Source organism: Natrix helvetica (assembly GCF_964273705.1).
Source record: "Natrix helvetica genome assembly, chromosome: 2".
Taxonomy (NCBI): domain Eukaryota; kingdom Metazoa; phylum Chordata; class Lepidosauria; order Squamata; family Natricidae; genus Natrix; species Natrix helvetica.
Genome location: NC_138552.1, coordinates 3,727,776 through 3,750,607, shown reverse-complemented (window position 1 = coordinate 3,750,607; position 22,832 = coordinate 3,727,776). Strand labels below are relative to the sequence as shown.

The 22,832-nt window shown below is 42.6% G+C and overlaps 1 protein-coding gene across 1 annotated transcript in view; it reads left to right on the top strand.

The window, feature by feature from the left end:
* Nucleotides 1-22,832, top strand: part of CELF4 (CUGBP Elav-like family member 4) — a gene marked incomplete at its 5' end in the record, with an annotated part of 811,277 nt that overhangs the window by 307,082 nt on the left and 481,363 nt on the right. The window lies entirely within an intron of this gene.

Here is a 22,832-nt window from a genome sequence, read left to right as displayed (position 1 = left end):
AACCAAGTCAGGAGACAGATTCTACAAGGAATACTGGAATTATCCTTCCTTGATTTTCAGAATCTTGGTATCATTTTGTCTCTGTTTTATACCAAAGGCAGGTGAGGTGGTCCCAGATTGAGTTTCTTTCTAATGTTCTGGAGAAGGTCATCTCCAGATACCACTATTATCAGAGAGATGCAGCAAGAACTATATCCTTTACTAGCTGGATACCCGTGCCTTGTGATGAAACTATGTGATCGGGCCAGGCAAGAGAAATCCGGTTCACTCCAGTTCAGTCCATTGGCTCAGTGGTGGTTGGTGATTGAAACACCTAAGAGAATATCGCTCCTGCCTCCTTGAGTTTGGAAGCATTTCCATAGGTGGAAGGCGTAGACATTTTGGTGAGCTAGCAATGTTTAGTACTGTAAAGAGCCCCAGACCGCTCCTGAGTGAAGGAGTGGAATGTCTGCCAGTTTGAACTAAGGTAACGGAATATGAAGCAAATGGCAGTTGGAACAAAGTTCTTTGCAGGTGGGGAGGGGGAGTAGAATGTCTCACTCCTTAGCATCAGAGCGTGTTAATATAAGACAACTGGCAGTTGGAACAGAGTTCTTTGCAGGTGGGGAGGGGGAGTAGAACTCCTTATATATATTAATTACTTTATATAAAATATTAATGATGGCCATTGTGAAAAAATCCTTTCTTAGCGAGTACCTAGAAACCAAGAGGAACATACGTGCCAAATTTCAAGTTTGTAGGCTTTATGGTTGTGGAGATTTTGTGATGGGTGAGTGGTACTTGGCTTTTATACATACATACACACACAAACACACACACACACACACACACACACACACACACATATATATATATATATGTTGTATTTGTACTGATAAATAAATAAAGGGAGACTAGTATAGATCTATTTCGAGCTAATTAGCTCTCATCAGCTAGCCATACCCTTACTGGGATTTGAACCTGTGCTGTTATATATCTCAGGCAGGAGTCTTAGCCACTAAGCCACAGGGTCGCCTCCTTATCAGTTGAGCCAGGGAAATAAGTATATATTTGTGTTACAACCCCTGGTATGCCTAAATATGGGAGGAAGGTCACACTCCCTCTTATATATATATATATGAATAGCATACCTGGTGTCAACAAAAGTGTTTGGTGTTAAATAAATTTAGACAGTACAGTATCAAAGAGGACAAACTCAATTAGGATTGAACTAACAGCAGCTCTTAGATAGACAGTTCTTGTTTCCAAAACCATAACAGCTATGTAAGCTTGAATGCCAGTTTCTTAGTGAACATAATAATAATAATAATAATAATAATAATAATAATAATAATAATAATAATAATAATAATAATAATAATAATAAATGCTTCTAGACCGCCCCCTCTCCCGCAAGGGACTCGGGGCGGTGTACAGTTCATACAAAATATAACAGGATACAATAAAATTAAATTAAATATGTACAGTTGACAATTGACATGGAGGAGGTTAAAATGTAGTTAAAAGAACTGTACAAAGCAGATATAAAATAAATTCAAACCCCTAAAAACAAATACAGTAAATTAAAAAGCCCCTAAAATAACCAGATATAATACATTTGCCAGGAGGGACAGTTGAATTATGCCAGGCCTGCTAATCGGAACAGGTGGGTCTTCAGTTTTTGCCGGAAGGAGCGGAGGTCAGAAGTGGTTCTAATGTCGGGGGGGGGAGGTCATTCCAGAGGGTTGGGCCCATCACAGAGAAGGCCCTACTCCTCGGTGTCGCCCGCTAGCATTGCCTAGTGGACGGCACCAGGAGAAGTCCCTCCCTGTGTGAGCATATTGGCCGCAGGGATGTATGTGGGAGGATGCGATCCCGCAAGTAACTAGGTCCCGTGCCATGGAGCGCTTTAAAGATGGTAATCAGCACCTTGAAACGCACCCGGAAAACCACAGGCAGCCAGTGCAGCTCGCGCAGGAGAGGTGTTACGTGGGAGTACCTCGTACTCCCCATCACAGCCCGCGCAGCTGCGTTCTGAACTAACTGCAGTCTCCGGGCGCATCCCAAGGGCAGCCCCATGTAGAGAGCGTTGCAGTAATCCAGGCGGGACGTCACCAGCGCATGAGTGACCGTGCGTAGGGCATCCCGGTCCAGTAGGGGGCGCAATTGGCGCACCAGGCGAACCTGGTGGAACGCCCCCCTTGCCACGGCTGCCACATGGTCATCCATTGACAGCTGGGCATCAAGGAGGACGCCCAAATTGCGCGCCCGTTCCACAGGGGGCAATTGTTCGCCCCCTATGGCCAGCGATGGGATCAGCTGGCTGAACCGAGGTGCCGGTAGCCACAGCCACAACATCTTGTTGTTCGGTTGCTAAGTTGCATCCAACTCTCCATAACCCCCAAGGACCACAGCATGCCAGGTCCCCCTATCCTCCACCGTCTCCCAGAGTTTGCCCAAATTCATGTCCATTGGGTTGATGATGACCCCCATCTAATCATCTCCTCTTCTCCTGTCCCCTTCTTCTTTTGCCTTCCCTCTTTCCGAATACCAGGATCTTCTCCCAGGAGTCCTCTCTTCTCATTAGTGTCAGTGTGTGAGAGTTCATGACTTGGAAGACGTGGTCAGCCAATGAATAGGCATGGCAACTAAGTCAGCCAATGAGGGGCTGTTTGGAAACTGAAACAGTATTTGCTGTGTGAGCAACAAGGAGATAGCTAAGCCACACCCAGGAGGAGCCTGGGTGTGGCTTAGCTTTATAGCTCTGAGTCTGTGCTGAGCTCTAAACTAGTCTGCTGCTCTGAACTGAAATGGAAACTGTTCTCTCCTTTGCTTGTGTTTGCTTGTATTTACTACCACATTGGAAAACCTGCTTATGGTATTGTATATTTACTCCATGTGGTATATTATATATAAAGAGAAGTTAATGAATCCTGCTGGCTGAGTGACCTGGGTGTGCTTTCTGGATTTTATTGCTGCTGCAAACTCTGACAATTAGCGGGCCAAATTATTTGAGCTTCAACTCAACGTTGAGTTCCTTTGGGGTTGACTGATGTGACTGTCTTTGAAGCTTCAGCTTCTGGATCTGTCCTTCCAAAGGAATAGTCATGGTTGATTTCCTGGTGACCTTCCTAGGAGTTCACTATTTTCCTCCAAGTTCCTAGAACAGGGGTGTCCAAACTCGGGAACTTTAAGACTTGTGGACTTCAACTCCCAGAATTCCCCAGCCAGCATGGCTGGCTGGGGAATTCTGGCAGTTGAAGTCCACAAGTCTTAAAGTTCCCAAGTTTGGACACCCCTGTCCTAGAAGGATCTGGTTGTCCATTGTGTAATACAGTGGGGTGATCCATCCAAGTTGTTTAGATATTCTCCTGCCCTCATGAGTTAGTCAGGTAACGCCGCCAAAGATTCTCAGGAGGTCAGAAGAAGTCATTGCCTAGGGAGACACTTCTGTGATGTGTGGAAGGGATGAACGTTCTTATCATTATCAGCCCAGAAAGGTGCAAGGTCTTATCCTGTAGATCACAGAAAAAGAAGCTCTTTCCATGCACTAATTAATTAATCAGCTGGAAAGAGGGGACTGCGAAAAAGGTGAATGCAATGACACTGCTAACAACAGGAGCCCTATTTATCAGTCATAATTAGCTTCCTCCCACCTCCCTCCAGAAGTGCTGCAGCTGTATCCGAATGATGGAGCGATGAGGATGGGCCGACCCCTCTGGTCCTTCAGGAGACACTCCCCTCCCTGCCAGCCTGAAGGTGACTAAAGCTGCTCTCTTGAGGACAATCGAGCTGAGTTAGTTCTCCTTCAAGGAAAAAGTCTTGCAACCTGTTACTCCGGCTGGAGTGGATCCACTTGTGACACGAAGGAGTGAAGGGAGATGACATGGGTGAATGTAGACCATAGAATCATAGGGCCGGAAGGGACCTTGGAGGTCTTCTAGTCCAAGGGGTCCCTAACCTGTGGGCCACCAGTGCAGGGGGGGTCAAACTCAAGGACCGTGGGCCGGATCAGGTCTGCGTTGGGGTCGAATCTGACCCACTGGGCCATCCTGGAAAATGTAAGGCAGGGGTCCTCAAACCAATTCCTCGGTCCCTCAAACTGTTGGTGGGGGGGGCGCACTGGCTGGGGGGGCGTGGCTGGCTCATGTGACTGGGTGGGTGTGGCTAGGTCATGTGACTGGGTGGGCATGGCCAATTTAACAGCCCATTAAACAATGCACACAAATTAAAGGTTAATTTGTTTTGCTCCTGGGGGTGTTTTCTTTGCTTTTCTTTGCATGTGGCTCTTTTGGCTGCCTTTTTCTTTTTCCTAGATCTTGTGGTCCCACTTCAGGAAACTCAGCTTGGCAGCAATTTTTCTCAGCCCCAAGGAGCTTACAATTGACAAGTCTCTCTTTGTCTCTCTCTCTCTCCCAGTCTCCCTGTCTCTCTCTGTGTGTCTCTCTTTCTCTTTCTCTGTCTCTGTCTCTTGCTCTCCCTCTGTCTCCCTCTCCCTCTTTCTCTGTCTCTCTTTCTCTCCCTCCCTCCCTCTCTCTGTTTCTCTTTCTTTTTCTGTCTCTCACCCTCTCTCTCTGTCTCTCTCTCTCTCTCTGTTTCTTTGTCTCTCTCTCTCTCTGTCTGTCTGTCTCTCTGTCTCTCTCTCTGTCTCTCTCTCTTTCTATCTATCTTTTTCTATTTATCCTCTGGAGGTGAGTGAAGTGAAAAATGGGCCAGTTTTTTGGTTTCCTGGAGTGTCTGTGCACCCATTCTTCACCTTTCCCACCTCCAGAAGCATTCTGCAGGCAAAAAATGGGTGGATATGGTCCAGTCTTTGAACAAAATGGGCTGTTTTTTCCCGTTTGGCCTCCTGAGGCCGAAGGGTGGGCAGGACAATACAGGTGGGTCAGTCTTGTCCTTTGCGGGCTGGATTAATGGCTTTGGTGGGCCGCATGTGGCCCCCAGGCCATAGTTTGAGGACCCATGTTGTAAGGGGATCAGCCCAAACTACTCAATGCAAAGAGGAAACATGCCAGCAGTGTGGGGAGTGGCGCCAAGCTGGCCACACACACCCAGCCCTCCCCTCCCCAAGGTCAACCACAGCCCTGGTGAAGCTTCTTCAGATGAGAAGCGACACAGAGCTGAAGAAGCTTCTCTCATGAGAAGCGAAATGTCTTCAAAGAAAAACCAAGGGAGTCCAGTTGCCTCTTGAAAAAGCACCTTTGAGACAACCATGACCTGGTTGATGGAGAATCTCCAGGTTTTCAAGAAGTTGATTGGACAACCAATTATCTGAAATGGTATAAGGTTTCCTGCTTGAGCAGGGGGTTGGACTAGAAGACCTCCAAGCTCCCTTTCCACTCCATCATTCTGTTATAATGGCCTAATGAACACATGTGTTCAAAGCTAAATTAAAAATTCCCTCAAGTTGCATTCAACTGGTGACTTCACCAACAAGTCAGGTGAGACCACATTTGGAATACTGCCCCCAATTCTGGTGCACCCACAACTTCTTGGAATAAAATTATCCCACTGGTTAATTGTTCTCACTGCCAGGAAATTTCTCCTTAGTTCTAGGTTGCTTCTCTCCTTGATTAGTTTCCACCCATTGCTTCTTGTTCTCTCCTGAATTGGTTTTCATCCATTGCTTCCTGTCCTGCTTTCAGAGGAGGAATAGCTTGACTCCCTCTTCTTTGTGGCAGCCCAAAGAGATGCATTAGGCATCTTTTGGATATCAGAAATGTTCCAAGCCTTTTGCTGGTCTTTCGGCCATCCGAGGAGAATCCTTCTTCTGGGCATCCAACTTCCTTGTTGTTAACAAACAAGAGGCCTCTTTGGCTTGCTGTGAGTGAAGATTTACATCCCACGAGACCCAATGATGAGAGATCTTTAATTACATCTAGCCATGCGCGGGCAAAATTCTGCTTGCTCGTTATGATCTCCCTCCGGGCACAGACAAAACGGAGAACGTTTTCTCCAGTGGGATTTCAGAGCAAGATTCAGTTTTGGGGGTCCATGGAATCGAGATGGCAATGGTTGAAGGAACTTTGGAGATCATCTAGGTCAGCAGATCAGAAGATGAGGATATAGGTTTGGAAGGGAGGGGTTTTTGGGGAAAAGTTTTTTTTTTTAATTTGTTGTTCTCTATATACAATTATAGCTATACATTCACAGTTATTATTCTTTTTTTACAGTTGTCGTTCTTATACATTTGTCATTCAATTTACAGGGTTGTAACAGACCGTTTGGGTTGCTTTGTTTACCATCCCTCGCCTGTTTTGACACCACTTTCTTTTCCCTTTCTTTTCTCCCTCCTTTCCTTCTCTACTTTCTTCCTTCCTCTCTCCTTTCCCTTCCTTCTTCCCTTACCTCTCCCCCCTCCGCGCTTCCTCTTCCCCTTCCTATCCTCTCTCCTTCTTTCCTTCTCCCTTCCATCTTCCTCTCCTCACCTCTACCTTCTTTCCCTCCTCTTCCTCTCCTCTTCCTTCCTTTTTCTATTGTTGTAGGTGTCTCTTCCAGCTCTTAATTTTTATTTTCTTGGGGTGGTATTTCCGCAGACCCAAAATAGTTGAATATCATTTCTTGTTCCCTTTCCTTCTCAAATCTCTCCTGGTTATGTTTTTTTCCCCTTTGTATCCTACTTTTGAATATATACTTATATATTATTATTTTCTTCCCTATTTTCCCCCCTCTTCTCCCCCTTTTCTACTTAATGACATCTCGTCTGGGTTCCATATCTTCCCCTTACTTTCTTTTCCGTATGACTTTCTCTAACCATTCATAAAATCTTCCCCATGTCTTGAAGTACACCGATTCCTCTCTATCCTTTATTTTCAAAGTCAGTCTGTTCAGCTTTGAAAGGGAGTTTAGGAGTCTTCTAGTTGAAGCCCCCCGCCCCTTGCTCAAGCAGGAGACTCTATAGCGGTGATGGGGAGCCTTTTTGGCACAAAGGACAGCTGATCCTCGCACGTGTATGCACGCCAAAAACCCCGAAGACAAACAGGCAAGGCCATGTGTGTTGGGGGACATGGCTTCGTGTGCCACTTTGCCACTTTGTTTGCCATCCCGGCTCTCTACAAATGCCTATCCAATCTCTTCCAGTGATGAAACACCCAAAACCTTTGGAGAGGAGCTGCTCAAGTGATGAATTGTTCTCACTGCCAGGCAATTTCTCCTTAACTCCAGGTTGAATTTCTCCTTGGTAGGTTTCCATCCGTTGTTTCTTGACCTGCCTTCAGGTGCTTTGGAGACTAATTTGACACTCTCCTCTTCTTTGTGATAACCCCTCAGATATCAGCAGGTAGCTATCGTGTCACTCCTAGACCTTCTCTTTGTTAGAGTAGACGCTTCCAGTTCTTTCTGGAAGATTCCAAGCAGATTCAAGACATTATAATGTTGAACCAACTATGGCTCATTTAGGAAGCTAAGCAGGGTCAAGGCTGGTTAGGATTTGGATGGGAAACTACTTGACAGCTTCCAGATTACAGGTTAGACAGAGGAATCCAAAACACAGACTGGCAGAAAGAATAACGAAGTAATTTGGTAAAACGCTGCCAAAAAAAAAATGATTTGCACGAGCTCGACTTGAAGCCTTGATATTGTATTACAAGTAGACGTGCAGTGAAGCATATAATATATTGCTGGGATTTGCACAATATTCTTTTCAAGAGATGCTTTTATGGCTTCTAATCTTGAACAAACAGGAGGGAAAAGACCAACATTCCTGCTTCTTCTCGGATCAGACAATAATTTCATCTCTTGCAGGATTTCTAGCCAGACATCTGCGTTCGTCCAAGAGGAAAACATTCAAACCTTGGTTTGTTCATTTGGGGCAAACCCAGGGAAGAATTTGGTTTGAAGCCCATGGGAAAGGTGCGGGTGAGGCCAGCGAGGATTTCCTAGCCATCTAGAAAAAATTATCATGTCCAGTTTTGGTGGAAACAACCTGAAGTTTTATAAGATGGAGTTGAAACCTGCTTGTTCTAAATCTCACCAGTGACTCCATTCTTAAATATGAAAGAATGGGAGGGGAGGGGATGGAATGGGAGGGGAAGGGAGGAGAAGGGAAATTTGTTACGTGAGCTTTGCCCCATTTTATGACTTTTCTTGCCACTGTTGTTAAGTGAATCGCCACTGTTGTTAAATTAGTCACACAGTTGTTAAGTGAATCTGGCTTCCCCATTGATTGGTCAGAAGGTTCGTTCCTTCCCACTTTCGTTCCTTCCTTCCTTCCTCTCTTTCTTTCGTAACTTTTTTCCTTCCTTCTTTTCTTCCTTCTTTCTTTCTTAACTTTCCTTCCTTTCTTAACTTTTTTTTCCTTTCTTTTCGTTCTTCTTTCTCTTCCTCCTTCTTCCTTCCCTCCTCGCTCCCTCCCTCCCTCTCTTTCTTTCTTTCTTTCTTTCTTTCTTAATCTTCTTTCTTTTTTCTTTTTCTTCCTTCCTTCTTTCCTTCTTTCTTTCTTAACTTTCCTTCCTTTCTTTCTGTCTTAACTTTTTTCCCTTTCTTCTTTTTATTATTCTTCCTTCCTCCATCCCTCCCTCTCTTCCGTCCTTCCGTAACTTTCTTCTTTTCTTCCTTTCTTCCTTTTTTCTTTCTTTCTTTCTACTTTCCTTCCTTCATTTCTTTCTTAACTTTCTATTTTTTCCTTTCTTCTTTCTTTCTTCATTTCTTTATTTCTTTCTCTCTTTTTTTCTTTCCAAAAAAAGTGACTCTGGTTGACTTACCTTTAAAATCATAAATGTGGGAAATATTTATATGCACAGTGATTAGATATCACGCTCCACCTTTGGTGGAGAGCTCAGATATCATCCAACCATCCAACCAACCAACCAACCAACCAACCATACATACATACATACATACATACATACATACATACATTCATTCATTCATTCATTCATTCATTCATTCATTCATTCATTCGAATGTATTGGCTGCCCAACTCTGGTGGACTCCAATGAATCATTCACCTGCCATCATTCTACCTTCCATCCTTTCGTAGTATAACTTAATCTCATCCTGATTGCACAAAGAGGCATTTTGGAGGCCGAGCACCCCTACTCAGAGAGGACAACTGTTTTGCCCACCCTTTGCCCCCCCCCAGCCCTGACTTTATCTTGCCTCCTGCCACCGTCTCCGCGGCCCTTAGCGCGTTTCCCTTTCTTCCAGCAGCAAATGGTAAAGGTCACTTCTGGGCAGCCCTAATTTGCATCGTCAAAGTTACCCATTACCAAAGCGATTAACTTTAAAAGAGATGGCAGTAAACGGCTGCCGTACAGAAGGCATCAAGCATCATTAAAATGTAAATGGAAGCCAAGTTTAATGCGAGAAAGGGGAAGGTTGGTGGGAACTCTTTGGCGTTCTCGTTGCATCCCTCCGCTCTCTGCTCCGCGCCGGGTGCCGAGCGAGTAGCGCTTTCCTGACAATTGCCATAATGATGACAAAAGATAATATGGAGAGACATTAGCGAGTTGCGGATTCTTTGTAGCGGTGGAACTGCAGTTGCACGCATGCTGAGATGTTGCTGTTGGTTGAAAGAAACTTCTGTGCACCGGAGGTTACATTCACACAAGGCACTTGATGTGGTTCCTGAACCGGCCACTGTCAGGGATTGCGCAACTCAGCATATTAAGGCTAATTATTTAGCAAAGTTGGCTGGGTATATAGTCTATATGCTAACCAGAGGGTTTTTTAAAATAATAATAATAATAAAGCACCTAGCCAAAGTTGACAGTATCCAAGGGCACTATCTAACAAAATAAAATTCAGTGGGTGAAAAGAGTAAGGTTTTACATTTAGGCAACAAAAACGGAATGCACAGGTACAGTATAGGTGGTACCTTGCTCAACAGTAGTAACTGTGAAAGGGATCTTGGAGTCCTAGTGGACAACCATTTAAATAGGAGCCAGCCGTGTGCAGCAGCTGCCAAAAAAGCCAACACAGTTCTAGGCTGCATCAACAGAGGGATAGAATCAAGATCACGTGAAGTGTTAATACCACTTTATAATGCCTTGGTAAGGCCACACTTGGAATACTGCATTCAGTTCTGGTGGCCACGATGTAAAAAAGATGTGGAGACTCTAGAAAGAGTGCAGAGAAGAGCAACAAAGAGGATTAGGGGACTGGAGACTAAAACATATTAAAAACAGTTGCCTAGTTTAATGAAAAGAAGGATGAGAGCAGTGTTCCAATATCTCAGGGGTTGCCCCAAAGAAGAGGGAGTCAAGCTATTCTCCAAAGCACCTGAAGGCAGGACAAGAAGCAATGGGTGGAAATTAATCAAGAGAAGCAACCTAGAATTAAGAAGGAATTTCCTGACAGTTAGAACAATTAACCAATGGAACAGTTTTTCCTTCAGCAGTTGTGGATGTTCCATCACTGGAGTGTTTTTTCTGGTAAAGACAGTCTATCAGGGGAACCTGGTTTACCAAAAATGGGACAGTGCAAACCGCTTCCGCTTGGACCTTTTGAAGAAGGGGCTAGTCATCCTCTTGTCTGGAATAGTATAAGGTCTGCTGCTTGAGCACGGGGTTGGACAAGAAGACCTCCAAGGTCTGTTATTCTGTTCAGTTTAGCATCTTATTAGAACTCTACCTGTCTCGACGATTGTTGTAGGAACATAGGCTGCTGTTTACTGTTAGATTGTTAGATAGATGATAGATAGATAGATAGATAGATAGATAGATAGATAGATAGATAGATAGATAGATAGAAGATAGATAGATAGATAGATAGATAGATGATAGATAGATAGATAGATAGATAGATAGATAGATAGATAGATGATAGATAGATAGATAGATAGATATGATTAGATGGATGGATGGATGGATGGATGGATGGATGGATGGATGGATGGATAGATGGATGGATATGATTAGATGGATGGATGGATAGATGATAGATAGATAGATAGATAGATAGATAGATAGATAGATATGATTAGATGGATAGATTGATAGATATGATTAGATAGATAGAATTAGATAGATGGATAGATACATATAGAAAGATAGATAGATAGAAATAGATAGATAGATAGATAGATAGATAGATAGATAGATAGATAGATAGATAGACAGACAGACAGACAGACAGACAGACAGATAGAATTAGATAGATAGATAGATAGATAGATAGATAGATAGATAGATAGATAGATAGATAGATAGATGATAGATATGATTAGATGGATGGATGGATGGATGGATGGATGGATGGATGGATGGATAGATATGATTAGATGGATGGATGGATGGATGGATGGATGGATGGATGGATGGATATGATTAGATGGATGGATGGATAGATAGATAGATAGATAGATAGATAGATAGATAGATAGATAGATAGATATGATTAGATGGATAGATTGATAGATATGATTAGATAGATAGAATTAGATAGATGGATAGATAGATATAGAAAGATAGATAGATAGAATTAGATAGATAGATAGATAGATAGATAGACAGACAGACAGACAGACAGACAGACAGACAGACAGATAGAATTAGATAGATAGATAGATAGATAGATAGATAGATAGATAGATAGATAGACAGACAGACAGACAGACAGACAGACAGACAGACAGACAGACAGATAGAATTAGATAGATAGATAGACAGCCAGCCAGCCAGCCAGCCAGCCACAGTGGTGCAATGGTTAGAGTGCAGGACTGCAGGCTACTTCTGCTGACTGCCGGCTGGCTGCAATTTGGCAGTTCAAATCTCACCAGGCTCAAGGTTGACTCAGCCTTCCGTCCTTCCGAGGTGGGTAAAATGCGGACCCAGACTGTTGGGGGCAAGAGACTGACTCTGTAAACCGCTTAGAGAGTCCCGTAAAGCACTGCAAACAAGTGTGCCACTCGGAACGTCGTACATTTTAAGAAGACACTTAGTTGATTCCTAGGACATTGGCAGCAACCCACATCCACCATCAGCGCCAGATATTTGTGATACATTTTAAATGTTCAGTAGACTGAGTTTCATGTTTAATGAATAAAGTATAATATTAACAATAGCAATAACAACAATAATAATAACAAAAACAACAAGATTCTTTCATTCTACATAATGGTATTCTTCCAACTTTTCTACCTTTATTATCTAACCATTGGCAAAGCAAAGCCCAAGTTAAAAAATATTCTGAATCTTCCTTTTGCCTCCCTTGATCTTTAATGTTAACCTTGACCTTAAGTTTTGAGGTCGCTTGAGTGGCTTGATGGATCTGAAGTCTTGCTTCTTTCTGGGGTCAAACCTATAAATTGGGGAGATCAATAAGGTTGTGTCACGAATGTGATTGTTTGCCAGAGCCTGGCTTTGTGGTGCCACTGACTCTCCATTAATTTCCAGTCAAGAAAAGGGGTTATTTATAGCTCTCCCAAAATGAAGAATTACCCTTGATTTAGTCATGCCTTTGGAAGGCATGGATTGATTAGCATTGTTACCTCCTAATGCCATTCATTTGTGCTCAAAGGTTGCTAAGCTACTTTAAAAAAAAAAGCAATTGTACTTTTAGCGGTTTTAAGTTGTTTTGTTGAGCGATGGGCAGCCTGGCACAACTAACAGCAGGAGTAGTGTGTGTGGGGTGGGCGGTTGTGTGTGAGTTTGTGTGTTTGCACAATGATGATGATGAGGATGGTGTTATACATTCACTCGTGTCCAACTCTTGAGAGTTCTATGTGTCTCTCCAGATCTTCCGATCTTGCGCTATTTTTTACAAAGATGTTGAGACTTTGAATTTTTTTTTGCAGAGAACAGATTAACAGAGTTGGAAGGGACCTTAGAGGTCATTTAGTCCAACCCCTTGCTCAAACAGGAGACCCTACACCCTTTCTGACAAATGGCAGTCCAATCTCTTCTTGAAAGTCTCAACTCATGAGACTCCCAAAACTTCTGAGGGCAACTTCTGTTCCATGGGTTGATTGTTCTCACAGTCAGAAAGTTCTTCCTTATTTCCAGGTTGAATCTCTCCTTGGTCAATTTCCATCCATTATTCCTTGTCTGGCCTTCAGGGGCTTTGGAAAATAGGTTGACCCCCTCTCCTCTCTGTGGCAGCCCCTCAAATATTGGAAGAGTGCTATCTTGTCTCCCCCTGGTCCTTCTCTTCACTAGACTAGCCATGGCCAGATACAGATGGACAGAGTTGGAAGGGACCTTGTTGGTCACCCCACCCTGCCCAAGATCGTACACTATTTCTGACAGATGGCAGTCCAGTCTCCAGCACTGAAGCTACACAACTTCTGTTCTGACCGATGGCAGTCCAGTCTCTTCTTGAAAGCCTCCAGGGATGAAGCTCCCACAACTTCTGAAAGCAACTCATGTTCCATGGGTTGATGGTTCTCACTGTCAGAAAATTCCTCCTTATTTCCAGGTTGAATCTCTCCTTGGTCAGTTTCCATCCATGATTCCTTCTCTGGTGTTTTGGAAAACAGCTTGACCCCCTCCTCTCTGGGGCAGCCACTCAAATATTGGAAGATTGCTATCATGTCTCCCCTGGTCCTTCTCTTCAATAGACTAGACATGCCCAGTTCTTGTAACCATGAAGAGAAACTAAGATGATGAAAGGACTGGAGGTTAAAATATATGGAGAATGGTTGCAGGATTTGGGTTTGGCTAGTGTGGAGAAAAGAAGGACCAGGGGGAAATGATAGTTGTATTCCAATATTTGTGGGGTTGTCACAGAGAGGAGGGGGTCAGGCTATTTTCCAAGGTACCTGAAGGCTAAACAAGAAGCAACAAATGGAAACTAATCAAAGAGAGAAGCAACCTGAAACTTGAGGAGAAACTTCCTAACAGTGAGAACAATTAACCAGTGGAACAGCTTGCCACCAGAAGGTGTGACTGCTCCAACACCGGAGGTTTTTAAAGAAAAGACTGGACAGCCACCTGTCTGAAATGGTATAGGGCAGGGGTGTCCAAACTTGGCAACTTTAAGACTTGTGGACTTCAACTCCCAGAATTCTGGGAGTTGAAGTCCACAAGTCTTAAAGTTGCCAAGTTTGGACACCCCTGGTATAGGGTCTCCTGCTTGAGCAGGGGACTGGACTAGAAGACCTCCAAGGTCCCTTCCAACTCTATTCTGACACTAGTCCCAGCTGAACCTTTGACTGAATTTGCACGGTGTTCCCCAATGGAGATTGGTGACGATTGATAACTAAGGGGAAGGGGTGATAAATGTTAACAGGAGCATTTTGGCAGAGTGCTGATTTGGTGCTTGCAAAACGCACACCTGCACAAAATTATGCTGAGCCAGGGAGGGAAAAACAACAACATTTTCACCGCTCCGTCTTTAAGGAAGACACAAACACATAGAGAGGCACGGAGGGGATGTAACAAACCTTCTTGAGAAATTTCCGTGTTGGTTTGTCTGAGTACGGAAAGGAAGGGGAATCTTCAGAATCAGAATAGAACTGGAAAGGACCTTGAAGGTCTTCTAGTCCAGCCCCCTGTTCAAGCAGGAGATCACGTACCATTTCAGACAAGTGGCTGCCCAGTCTCTTCTTAAAAATCTCAATTGGTTTAGCAGCCACAACTTCAAGTCATTCCACCAAGTTTTGGTGGCCACGATGTAGAAAAGATGCTGAGATTCTAGAAAGAGTGCAGAGAAGAGCAACAAAGAGGATTAGGGGACTGGACACTAAAACATATGAAGAACAGTTGCAGGAATTGGGTATGTCTAGTTTAATAGAAAGAAGGACTAGGGGAGACAGGAGAGCAGTGTTCCAATATCTCAGGGGTTGCCTCAAAGAAGAGGGAGTCAAGCTATTCTCCAAAGTACCTATAGGCAGGACAAGAAGCAATGGGTGGAAACTAATCCAGGAGAGAACTAACTTACAACTAAGAAGAAATTTCCTGACAGTGAAAAAATTAATCAGTGGAACAACTTGCCTCCAGAAGTTGTGAATGCTCCAACACTGGATGCTTTTAAGACGAGACTGGACAACCATTTGTCTGGAATGATATAGGGCTTCCTGCTTGAGCAGAGGGTTGGACTAGAAGACCTCCAAGGTCCCTTCCAACTCTTTTATTCTGTAGGTCCATCCTAAGATCGGACTCTTGAAGCATTGATCCTACTTGAAATGGTTCCCAAGGAGAAACTTCCTACCGGTGAGAACAATCAACCAGTGGAAGGGCTTCCCTCCAGAGGCTGTGAGTGTTGCATCACTGGAAGCTTTCAAGAAGAGCCTGGACAATCGTTTATCCAGAATGGTGTAGGTTCTCCTGCTTCAGCAGGAGGGGGTTGGACTAGAAGACTTCCAAGGTCCCTTCCCACTCTATTCCTTAGGCTCATCCTAGGATTGGACTATTGAGGAAGAAGGTTTGATAAATCCCTCCTGTTGTGATTTCCAGTCCTCTAGAATTTCTCCAAAGCAAAACCTTCCCCCAAGAAAACTGCAAGACCTTAAAATGCTTGGGCCAGCATCCAATTAACTAAGATCATTAATTAAAATCTGTTTTCAATCATTGCCTTCATTCCTCCTCTCCACCAGACAAAACAAAGTGGCCCAGGCAATTTTGCGAGGTTGTGTCCATCTACCAGGCTGAGAATATAAGTCAGCTGAGAGTGGGGGAGACAGACAGCAATGGGCAGATGATGCTTAATTGGGGGGATAATTTTATGACATCATGTCTCTTGGCTTTTATTCCATTTAAACGAAGGAGAAAGTAGGGCACGGAGAGATTTGCTTTCTCCACGAACCCTACATTTAGTTGTAAGCTTGCCTGGCTAAAAGCCTCATCTTCCTAGCCAGTTACTTTATTTTATTCCATCGCAAGCTACTCTCTACTCACTTCCTTTCCTTTTTTTTACTGCATTCATAATACCCTTATAATTTGACTTTGTGATTAGAGAGGTGTTGAGTTTTCAGAGGTAGCTGGAGAACAGAGGTGGAACAGTGCTAACAAATTTATCAAGTTTAAATATAGCTGTGCTGTGTGTTTGTAGAGGGGGGGGAGAAATAGATAGAAATAGAGATAGATAGATAGATAGATAGATAGATAGATAGATAGATAGATAGATAGATAGATAGATAGATAGATAGATAGATGATAGATAGATATCTGAAGAGAGAGAGAGATGAAAAAGAGATATGATAGATAGATAGATAGATAGATAGATAGATAGATAGATATCTGAAGAGAGAGAGAGATGAAAAAGAGATATGATAGATAGATAGATAGATAGATAGATAGATAGATAGATAGATAGATAGATAGATAGATAGATAGACATGAGAAAGAGATAAGATAGATGATAGATAGATAGATAGATAGATAGATAGATAGATAGATAGATAGATAGATAGATAGATAGACAGACATGAGAAAGAGATAAGATAGATGATAGATAGATAGATACATAGATGATAGATAGATAGATAGATAGATAGATAGATAGATAGATGATAGATAGATAGATAGATAGATAGATAGATAGATAGATAGATAGATAGATAGATAGATAGATAGATAGATAGGCAGGCAGGCAGGCAGGCAGGCAGGCAGGCAGGCAGGCAGGGAGACAGCAAGACAGCAAGACAGCAAGACAGCAAGACAGACGGAGATGGAGATGGGAATAGAGATTGAGCCAGGGTGGTGCAGTGGTTAGAACACAGTACTGCAGGCTACTTCTGCTGACTGCCAGCTGCCTGCAATTTGGCAGTTCAAATCTCACCAGGCTCAAGATTGACTCAGCCTTCCATCCTTCTGAGGTCAGTAAAATGAGGACCCAGATTGTTGGGGGCCAGAGGCTGACTTTGTAAACCACTTAGAGAGTACTGTAAAGCACTGTAAAGCGATATAGAAGTATAAGTGCTATTGCTATTCCTTCCTTATCTTCTTTCCATGAGCTGTTGTGGCCCAGTGGTTAGAATGCAGTATTGCAGGCTAATTCTGCCCACTGCCAGCAGTTCAATTCTCACCAGGCTCAAGGTTGACTCAGCCTTCCGTCCATTGGAGGTGAGTAAAATGAGGACCCAGATTGTTGGAGGGCAATATGCTGACTTTGTAAACTGGTGAATTTAGGAATTAATCTCCTACCTTGTCATGAACTTTTAAAATATTTTTTAATAAATTTTAAAAAATCCTATTTGTTGCTCTTCTCTGCACTCTTTCTGGAGTCTCCACATCTTTTTTTTTTTACCTTGTGGCGACCAAAACTGGATGCAGGATTCCAAGTGTGGCCTTACCAAGGCCTTATAAAGTGGTATTAACAGCTTGCCTTCAGAGGTGGAGGCTTTCAAAAAGAGACTGGACAACCAGTTATCTGAAATGGCAATTGGCCTCCTGCTTGAGCTGTGGGTTGGACTAGAGGACCTCCAAGATCCCTTCTATTATTCTATATTCTGTGTACTTACAATGTTTTGGCTGCCTTATGTACTACGGGGTTGCCATGTTGTTGCAAAAAATATTTTGGTGGTTTCTGAGATAGGTATTCCTTTGCTCCTAAAATCTAGACACAGTGAAAAGATTAGACAGTGTAAAACATCTAAAGAACTGGGTGAAAAACAGCCCAGAGGACAGAAAGACGAATAATTATTAATCACGATAATTATATTTAATTATCCGTTTGCTCAGATAGTTTATCTTAATGCTAACCGCTGAGTACAAACAAGCTAATGTCTTCATACTTTGCTTGTGGGTTTTCTAGAAAGATCTGGTTGGCAGCAGATGAATAATAAACTAGACTGGTGAGATCTTTTGCCAGGTTCTTAGCTTTCTTAAAAGATGCTTCGCGCGATCTTTCTTTTTGAAAAAAAGAAATTACAACCGTGACTCACACAAGTTTACAAAATGATTTGCTTTTCATGATTCTCAGCCATGAAGGCTCCACAACATGCTCTAAACAAAATCTGCCATTTTGGAGGGGACCATTCGCAGGAAATTCTCATTTGCTTTTATGGAAAGAGAGATTATTTTGTTGTTTTGGACAGCTGATTTCTCTATTGTTGGTAGTCTGGGCCTACATTATATCAATACTGTGTCATCCAGGTTGGTCACATCGAATGGAGTGGAATGGAATGAAAAAGAATAGAATAGAATAGAATAGAATAGAACAGAGAATAGAATAGAATAGAATAGAGAATAGAATAGAGAATAGAATAGAGAATAGAATAGCATAGAACAGAAGAGAACAGAGAATAGAATAGAATAGAATAGAATAGAATAGAACAGAATAAGGAAGATAATAGAGTAGAGTAGAGTAGAATAGAATAGAATAGAATAGAATAGAATAGAATAGAATAGAATAAGGAAGAGAATAGAGTAGAGTAGAGTAGGATAGGATAGGATAGAATAGGAGTAGGAATAGGAATAGGAATAGGAATAGGAATAGGATAAGGATAAGGATTAGAATAGAATAGAATAGAATAGAATAGAATAGAACAGAGAATAGAATAGAGAATAGAATAGAGAATAGAATAGCATAGAACAGAAGAGAACAGAGAATAGAATAGAATAGAATAGAAATAGGGAATGGAATGGAATGGAATGGAATGGAATAGAATAGAATAGAATAGAATAGAATAGAACAGAACAGAATAAGGAAGATAATAGAGTAGAGTAGAGTAGAATAGAATAGAATAGAATAGAATAAGGAAGAGAATAGAGTAGAGTAGAGTAGAGTAGGATAGGATAGAATAGGAGTAGGAATAGGAATAGGAATAGGAATAGGATAAGGATAGAATAGAATAGAATAGAATAGAATAGAATAGAATAGAATAGAATAGAATAGAATTCTTTATTGGCCAAGTATGTTTGGACACACAAGGAATTTGTCTTTGGTGCAGATGCTCTCAGTGTATATAAAAAGACAAGATACATTCATCAAGAATCATAAAGTACAACACTTAATGATAGTCATAGGATACAAATAAGCAATCCTGGAACTTCTGGGAGGCTCCTTTTTCCACCTCCCTGACCCTCCGTGTGGGCCCTGCACTTACCTTGCATCAAAAACTGGCCATACGGAGACTCCTGGGAGTGGCGGGGCAGGGTGGGCGGGGCCAGCCAGGGGTGGGATTTGGAAGTTCTCCGAACCGGTCATAAAACCGGTTTCCCGAGTCCAGGCAAACCCATAGCAGCCCACCCCTGTTCTAGACTGCACTGTAGAATGGAGGAAAAGTGGGATGCAAATATAATATTGAAAGCAAATCATTTCAACTACGTTGATCCAGTTTGCGAAAAGAACAACATTCTATTGAGAAGTTTCTACTCTTTTGGTGCGATCAATCACGGAATAGTAAATTATTCATGTGATGAAATCACTTTTGCAGAAGGGGAGTCTGAATTGAATTGGTGTCTTGGTCTGGGTGCATTGCCAGCTTAAAGTTTTTGTGTACAATATTTTTTTTCCGTATTAACATTGTCCTCCATTAGACAAATCCCTCTGATTATATTTTCTGCCTGATTTCCATATTTATTTCACAGTTATTTTTATGCCCCGTCTGAGAGTAATTGCATTGCCCCAAGACATTTGATTATCCTTTTTTTTTATCCTCTTTGTGTTTGTGTTGGATCTGGTATACCCGGCTAGAAAGAGAAGCAGGTTGTCGTTTTTAGCAAGGCAACTCCATCAATGTCACAACATTGTGGACTTGTAAGGTCATTTGGAGACACAGGGAGAAGCTGAGCAACCAAGCACAGTTATTCCTTGACTTCCAACCGTTCATTTAGTGACTAAAGATACAACAGCCTTTATGATGGTTGCAGTGTCCCTGGATGGTGTGATCCCCTTTTGCAACCTTCCTATAAGCAAAGTCGATGGGGAAGCCAGATTCACTTAACAACTAGGTTGGGTAACTTCATAACCGTAGCGGTTCACTTAACAACTGTGGCGAGAGGTTGTAAAAGGGAGGGCGGCAAAACTCAACTGAACAAATCTCTCTCTTAGCAACAGAAAATTTGGGCTCAGTTGGGAATGTAAGTCAAGGATTGTGGCAACATCTCTTTCCTTCACAGCTATCCAAGGTGCTGAATTAAATTGTCCCCGTTTCTCTTCGGAGCTGCATTCCTGTAGGAATTCAGATGAAGATCACATGATGATCTAGGCAAGACTGCATCAGTCATGTGTGAAGAGAGAGCCTCGGGTAGATGAGGCCATCCATTCCGTTGCTGATCTTCAGATTTTCTCTCTTTGCTCTTATTTCCTGATTTCTTGTCCCCTATTCCCCTGTAGGGGTGCGGTGGCTCAGTGGCTAAGACCCTGAGCTTGTCGATCAGAAAGGTCAGCAGTTCAGCGGTTTGAATCCCTAGTGCCGTGTAACGGAGTGAGCTCCATTTACTTGTCCCAGCTTCTGCCAACCTAGAAGTTTGAAAGCATGTAAAATTGCAAGTAGAAAAATAGGAACCACTTTTGGTGGGAAGGTAACAGCGTTCCATGCTCCTTCGGTGTTTAATCATGCCAGCCACATGACCATGGAGACATCTTCGGACAGCACTGGCTCTTCGGCTTTAAAACGGGGATGAGTACTGCCCCTAAGTGTCGGGGACAACTAGTACATATGTGCGAGGCGAGGGGAACCTTTACCTTTACTCCCCTGTTCCAACTCTCTCCTTTCTGGGGAAGGCGTATATCATTTTGATCAGTCCTAAATACATTCTTTTTAAAGGTTTTCCATATTAGGCTGAATATGTGTTGCTTCAGCCTAGCACTTTTTGATTGCTCAGTTTCCATCGGGGTCTCATTTTTCATTTCTCTATTTCTTGACTCTTCAGTCCATCTCTCATCTAAGCAAACTCCTATTCTTTTCATAAACACCTTCTTCCTTTAGGGATCTGAAGGCTGCCCCCAAGTCATTCATAACTGGCATTTACATAACATATTTAATATGGCAAATAGCTAACAAATTAGTTCGAGTACTGCTGGTACCATGAAGTTGTAGTACCGCTTTACAAAGCCTTAGTAAGACCACGCTTGGAATACGGCATCCAGTTCTGGTCACCATATTATTAAAAAAAATATTGAGACTCTGGAAAGAGTGCAGAGAAGAGCAATAAGAATGATTAGGGGCTGAAAGCTAAAACACGAAGAACAGTTACAGGAATTGGGTATGCCTAGTCCAATGAAAAGGAGTTCCAGGGATGACACCATAGCAGTCTTCCAATATTTGAGGGGCTTCCGCAAAGAAGAGGGGGTCAACCTATTTTCTATAGCACCAGAAGGCAAGACGAGAAGCAATGGATGGAAACTAACCATGGAGAGAAGCAATCTAGAATTAAGGAGGGGTTTCCTAAAGGTGAGAGCATTCAGCTAATGGAATAGATTGTCTTCTTGCTCCATTGTTGGAGGCTTACAAGACGAGACTGGACCGCCATTGATTTAAATGTTATAGGGTTAGACTAGAAGACCTCCAATGTCCCTTCCAACTCTATTCTTCTATGTTCCAGTTTGACTCTTGGGCAGCTTTGTTTGGTTCCAGAGATAGATAGATAGATAGATAGATAGATAGATAGATAGATAGATAGATAGATAGATAGATGATAGATAGATAGATAGATAGATAGATAGATAGATAGATAGATAGATAGATAGATAGATAGATAGATAGATGATAGATGATGATAGATAGATAGATAGATGATAGATAGATAGATAGATAGATAGATAGATAGATAGATAGATAGATAGATAGATTTGCAAATCCATTGGTCATTGGTTAGCTGATGTTTAAAGCATTGCACAAACATTGAACATAGGTGCATTAGTCTAGTAATGCTGTTTAATAAACCCGTGTGAATACTGAAAGTTCTCATTCTTCAGCCAGCATGTTAATATGAGTTTCCTTGATGTTGGTCCTTCACTCCTAGCATCCAACCTTCCCCCAGTTTTCTTAATGAAATCTTGCTCGATCAATTTTTGCAGGATAACATTTTCTTCTTCTAATTTGATCAGTCACATAGTTGGATGATGAAGTGTCACCACATACAAGGGGATATTTAATGGTTAGGCCAATTGTTCTCCTCCAAATTCTGAAAATAACTTTTTTGAGCTCCATGAGCCTCTTGGGTCCTAATAATATCGCTTTTGCTGTTCTTATGAGTTTACTGCTCTCTCTTCTTGTGCATTTCCAAATGTCTTCCTATTCTTGTGCGTTTCCATGTTTGGAATGCTGGTGGGAAAGGAGTGGGAATTGCTCTTTTTATATATGAGTGACTTGCCCTCCCTTCTAGCACTGATGGGGTTATTTAGTTTGGTAGTGAAATGTCTGCAAGAAAACAATAAAGAGAGGGGGAAAGTGGGATGGAGGGATGGAAAAAGGAAAGGAAAGGAATCTGGTATATCCTGTACCAGCCACTCTTTTTCATCCCAGTGGACCACGCCAAGCCCTTAAATCAGAGATGGGGGAGGACAATCAAACCCAAAAGCAAATCTCATCAAGAAAAGCAAGTGCCTTGCAGTCAAGCTGGACGAAAGAGCAGTGCCCCCAGAGGGCTTCTGACACTTCTGGTTCATTAAGGCCAGGGGAATCTTCTCCTTGACTTCCCTTGCAAATGAGTCCGTGCTCAGGAAAAGGAAATTGATTACTTTCCATTGCAATTAACATCTGGTCCTGGGTCAGATCATTAGGATAATTTGTTATGGGGGAAGGGGGGAAGGAAATCAACCATGGGCGCTAGCGGAGGAGTAATAAAGTTTCTCTTCGACCAATTAAAGATGGCATTCCTGGCACCCTGACAATCTCCAGGGTCGCCATGTCTCCCCCAGGTTAGAGAGGGAGAGAGTGAGAGAGAGAGAGAGAGAGAAGGAGGAAACTTGGACCACGGAAGTCACCGTGGCCACTTGACTTAATTTAGGGTGTGGCCATGATGGAGGAGCTATGGCAAGTTTCCCCAGGCAAGGCAGAGTTAAGAGAATCAGAGTTGAAAGAG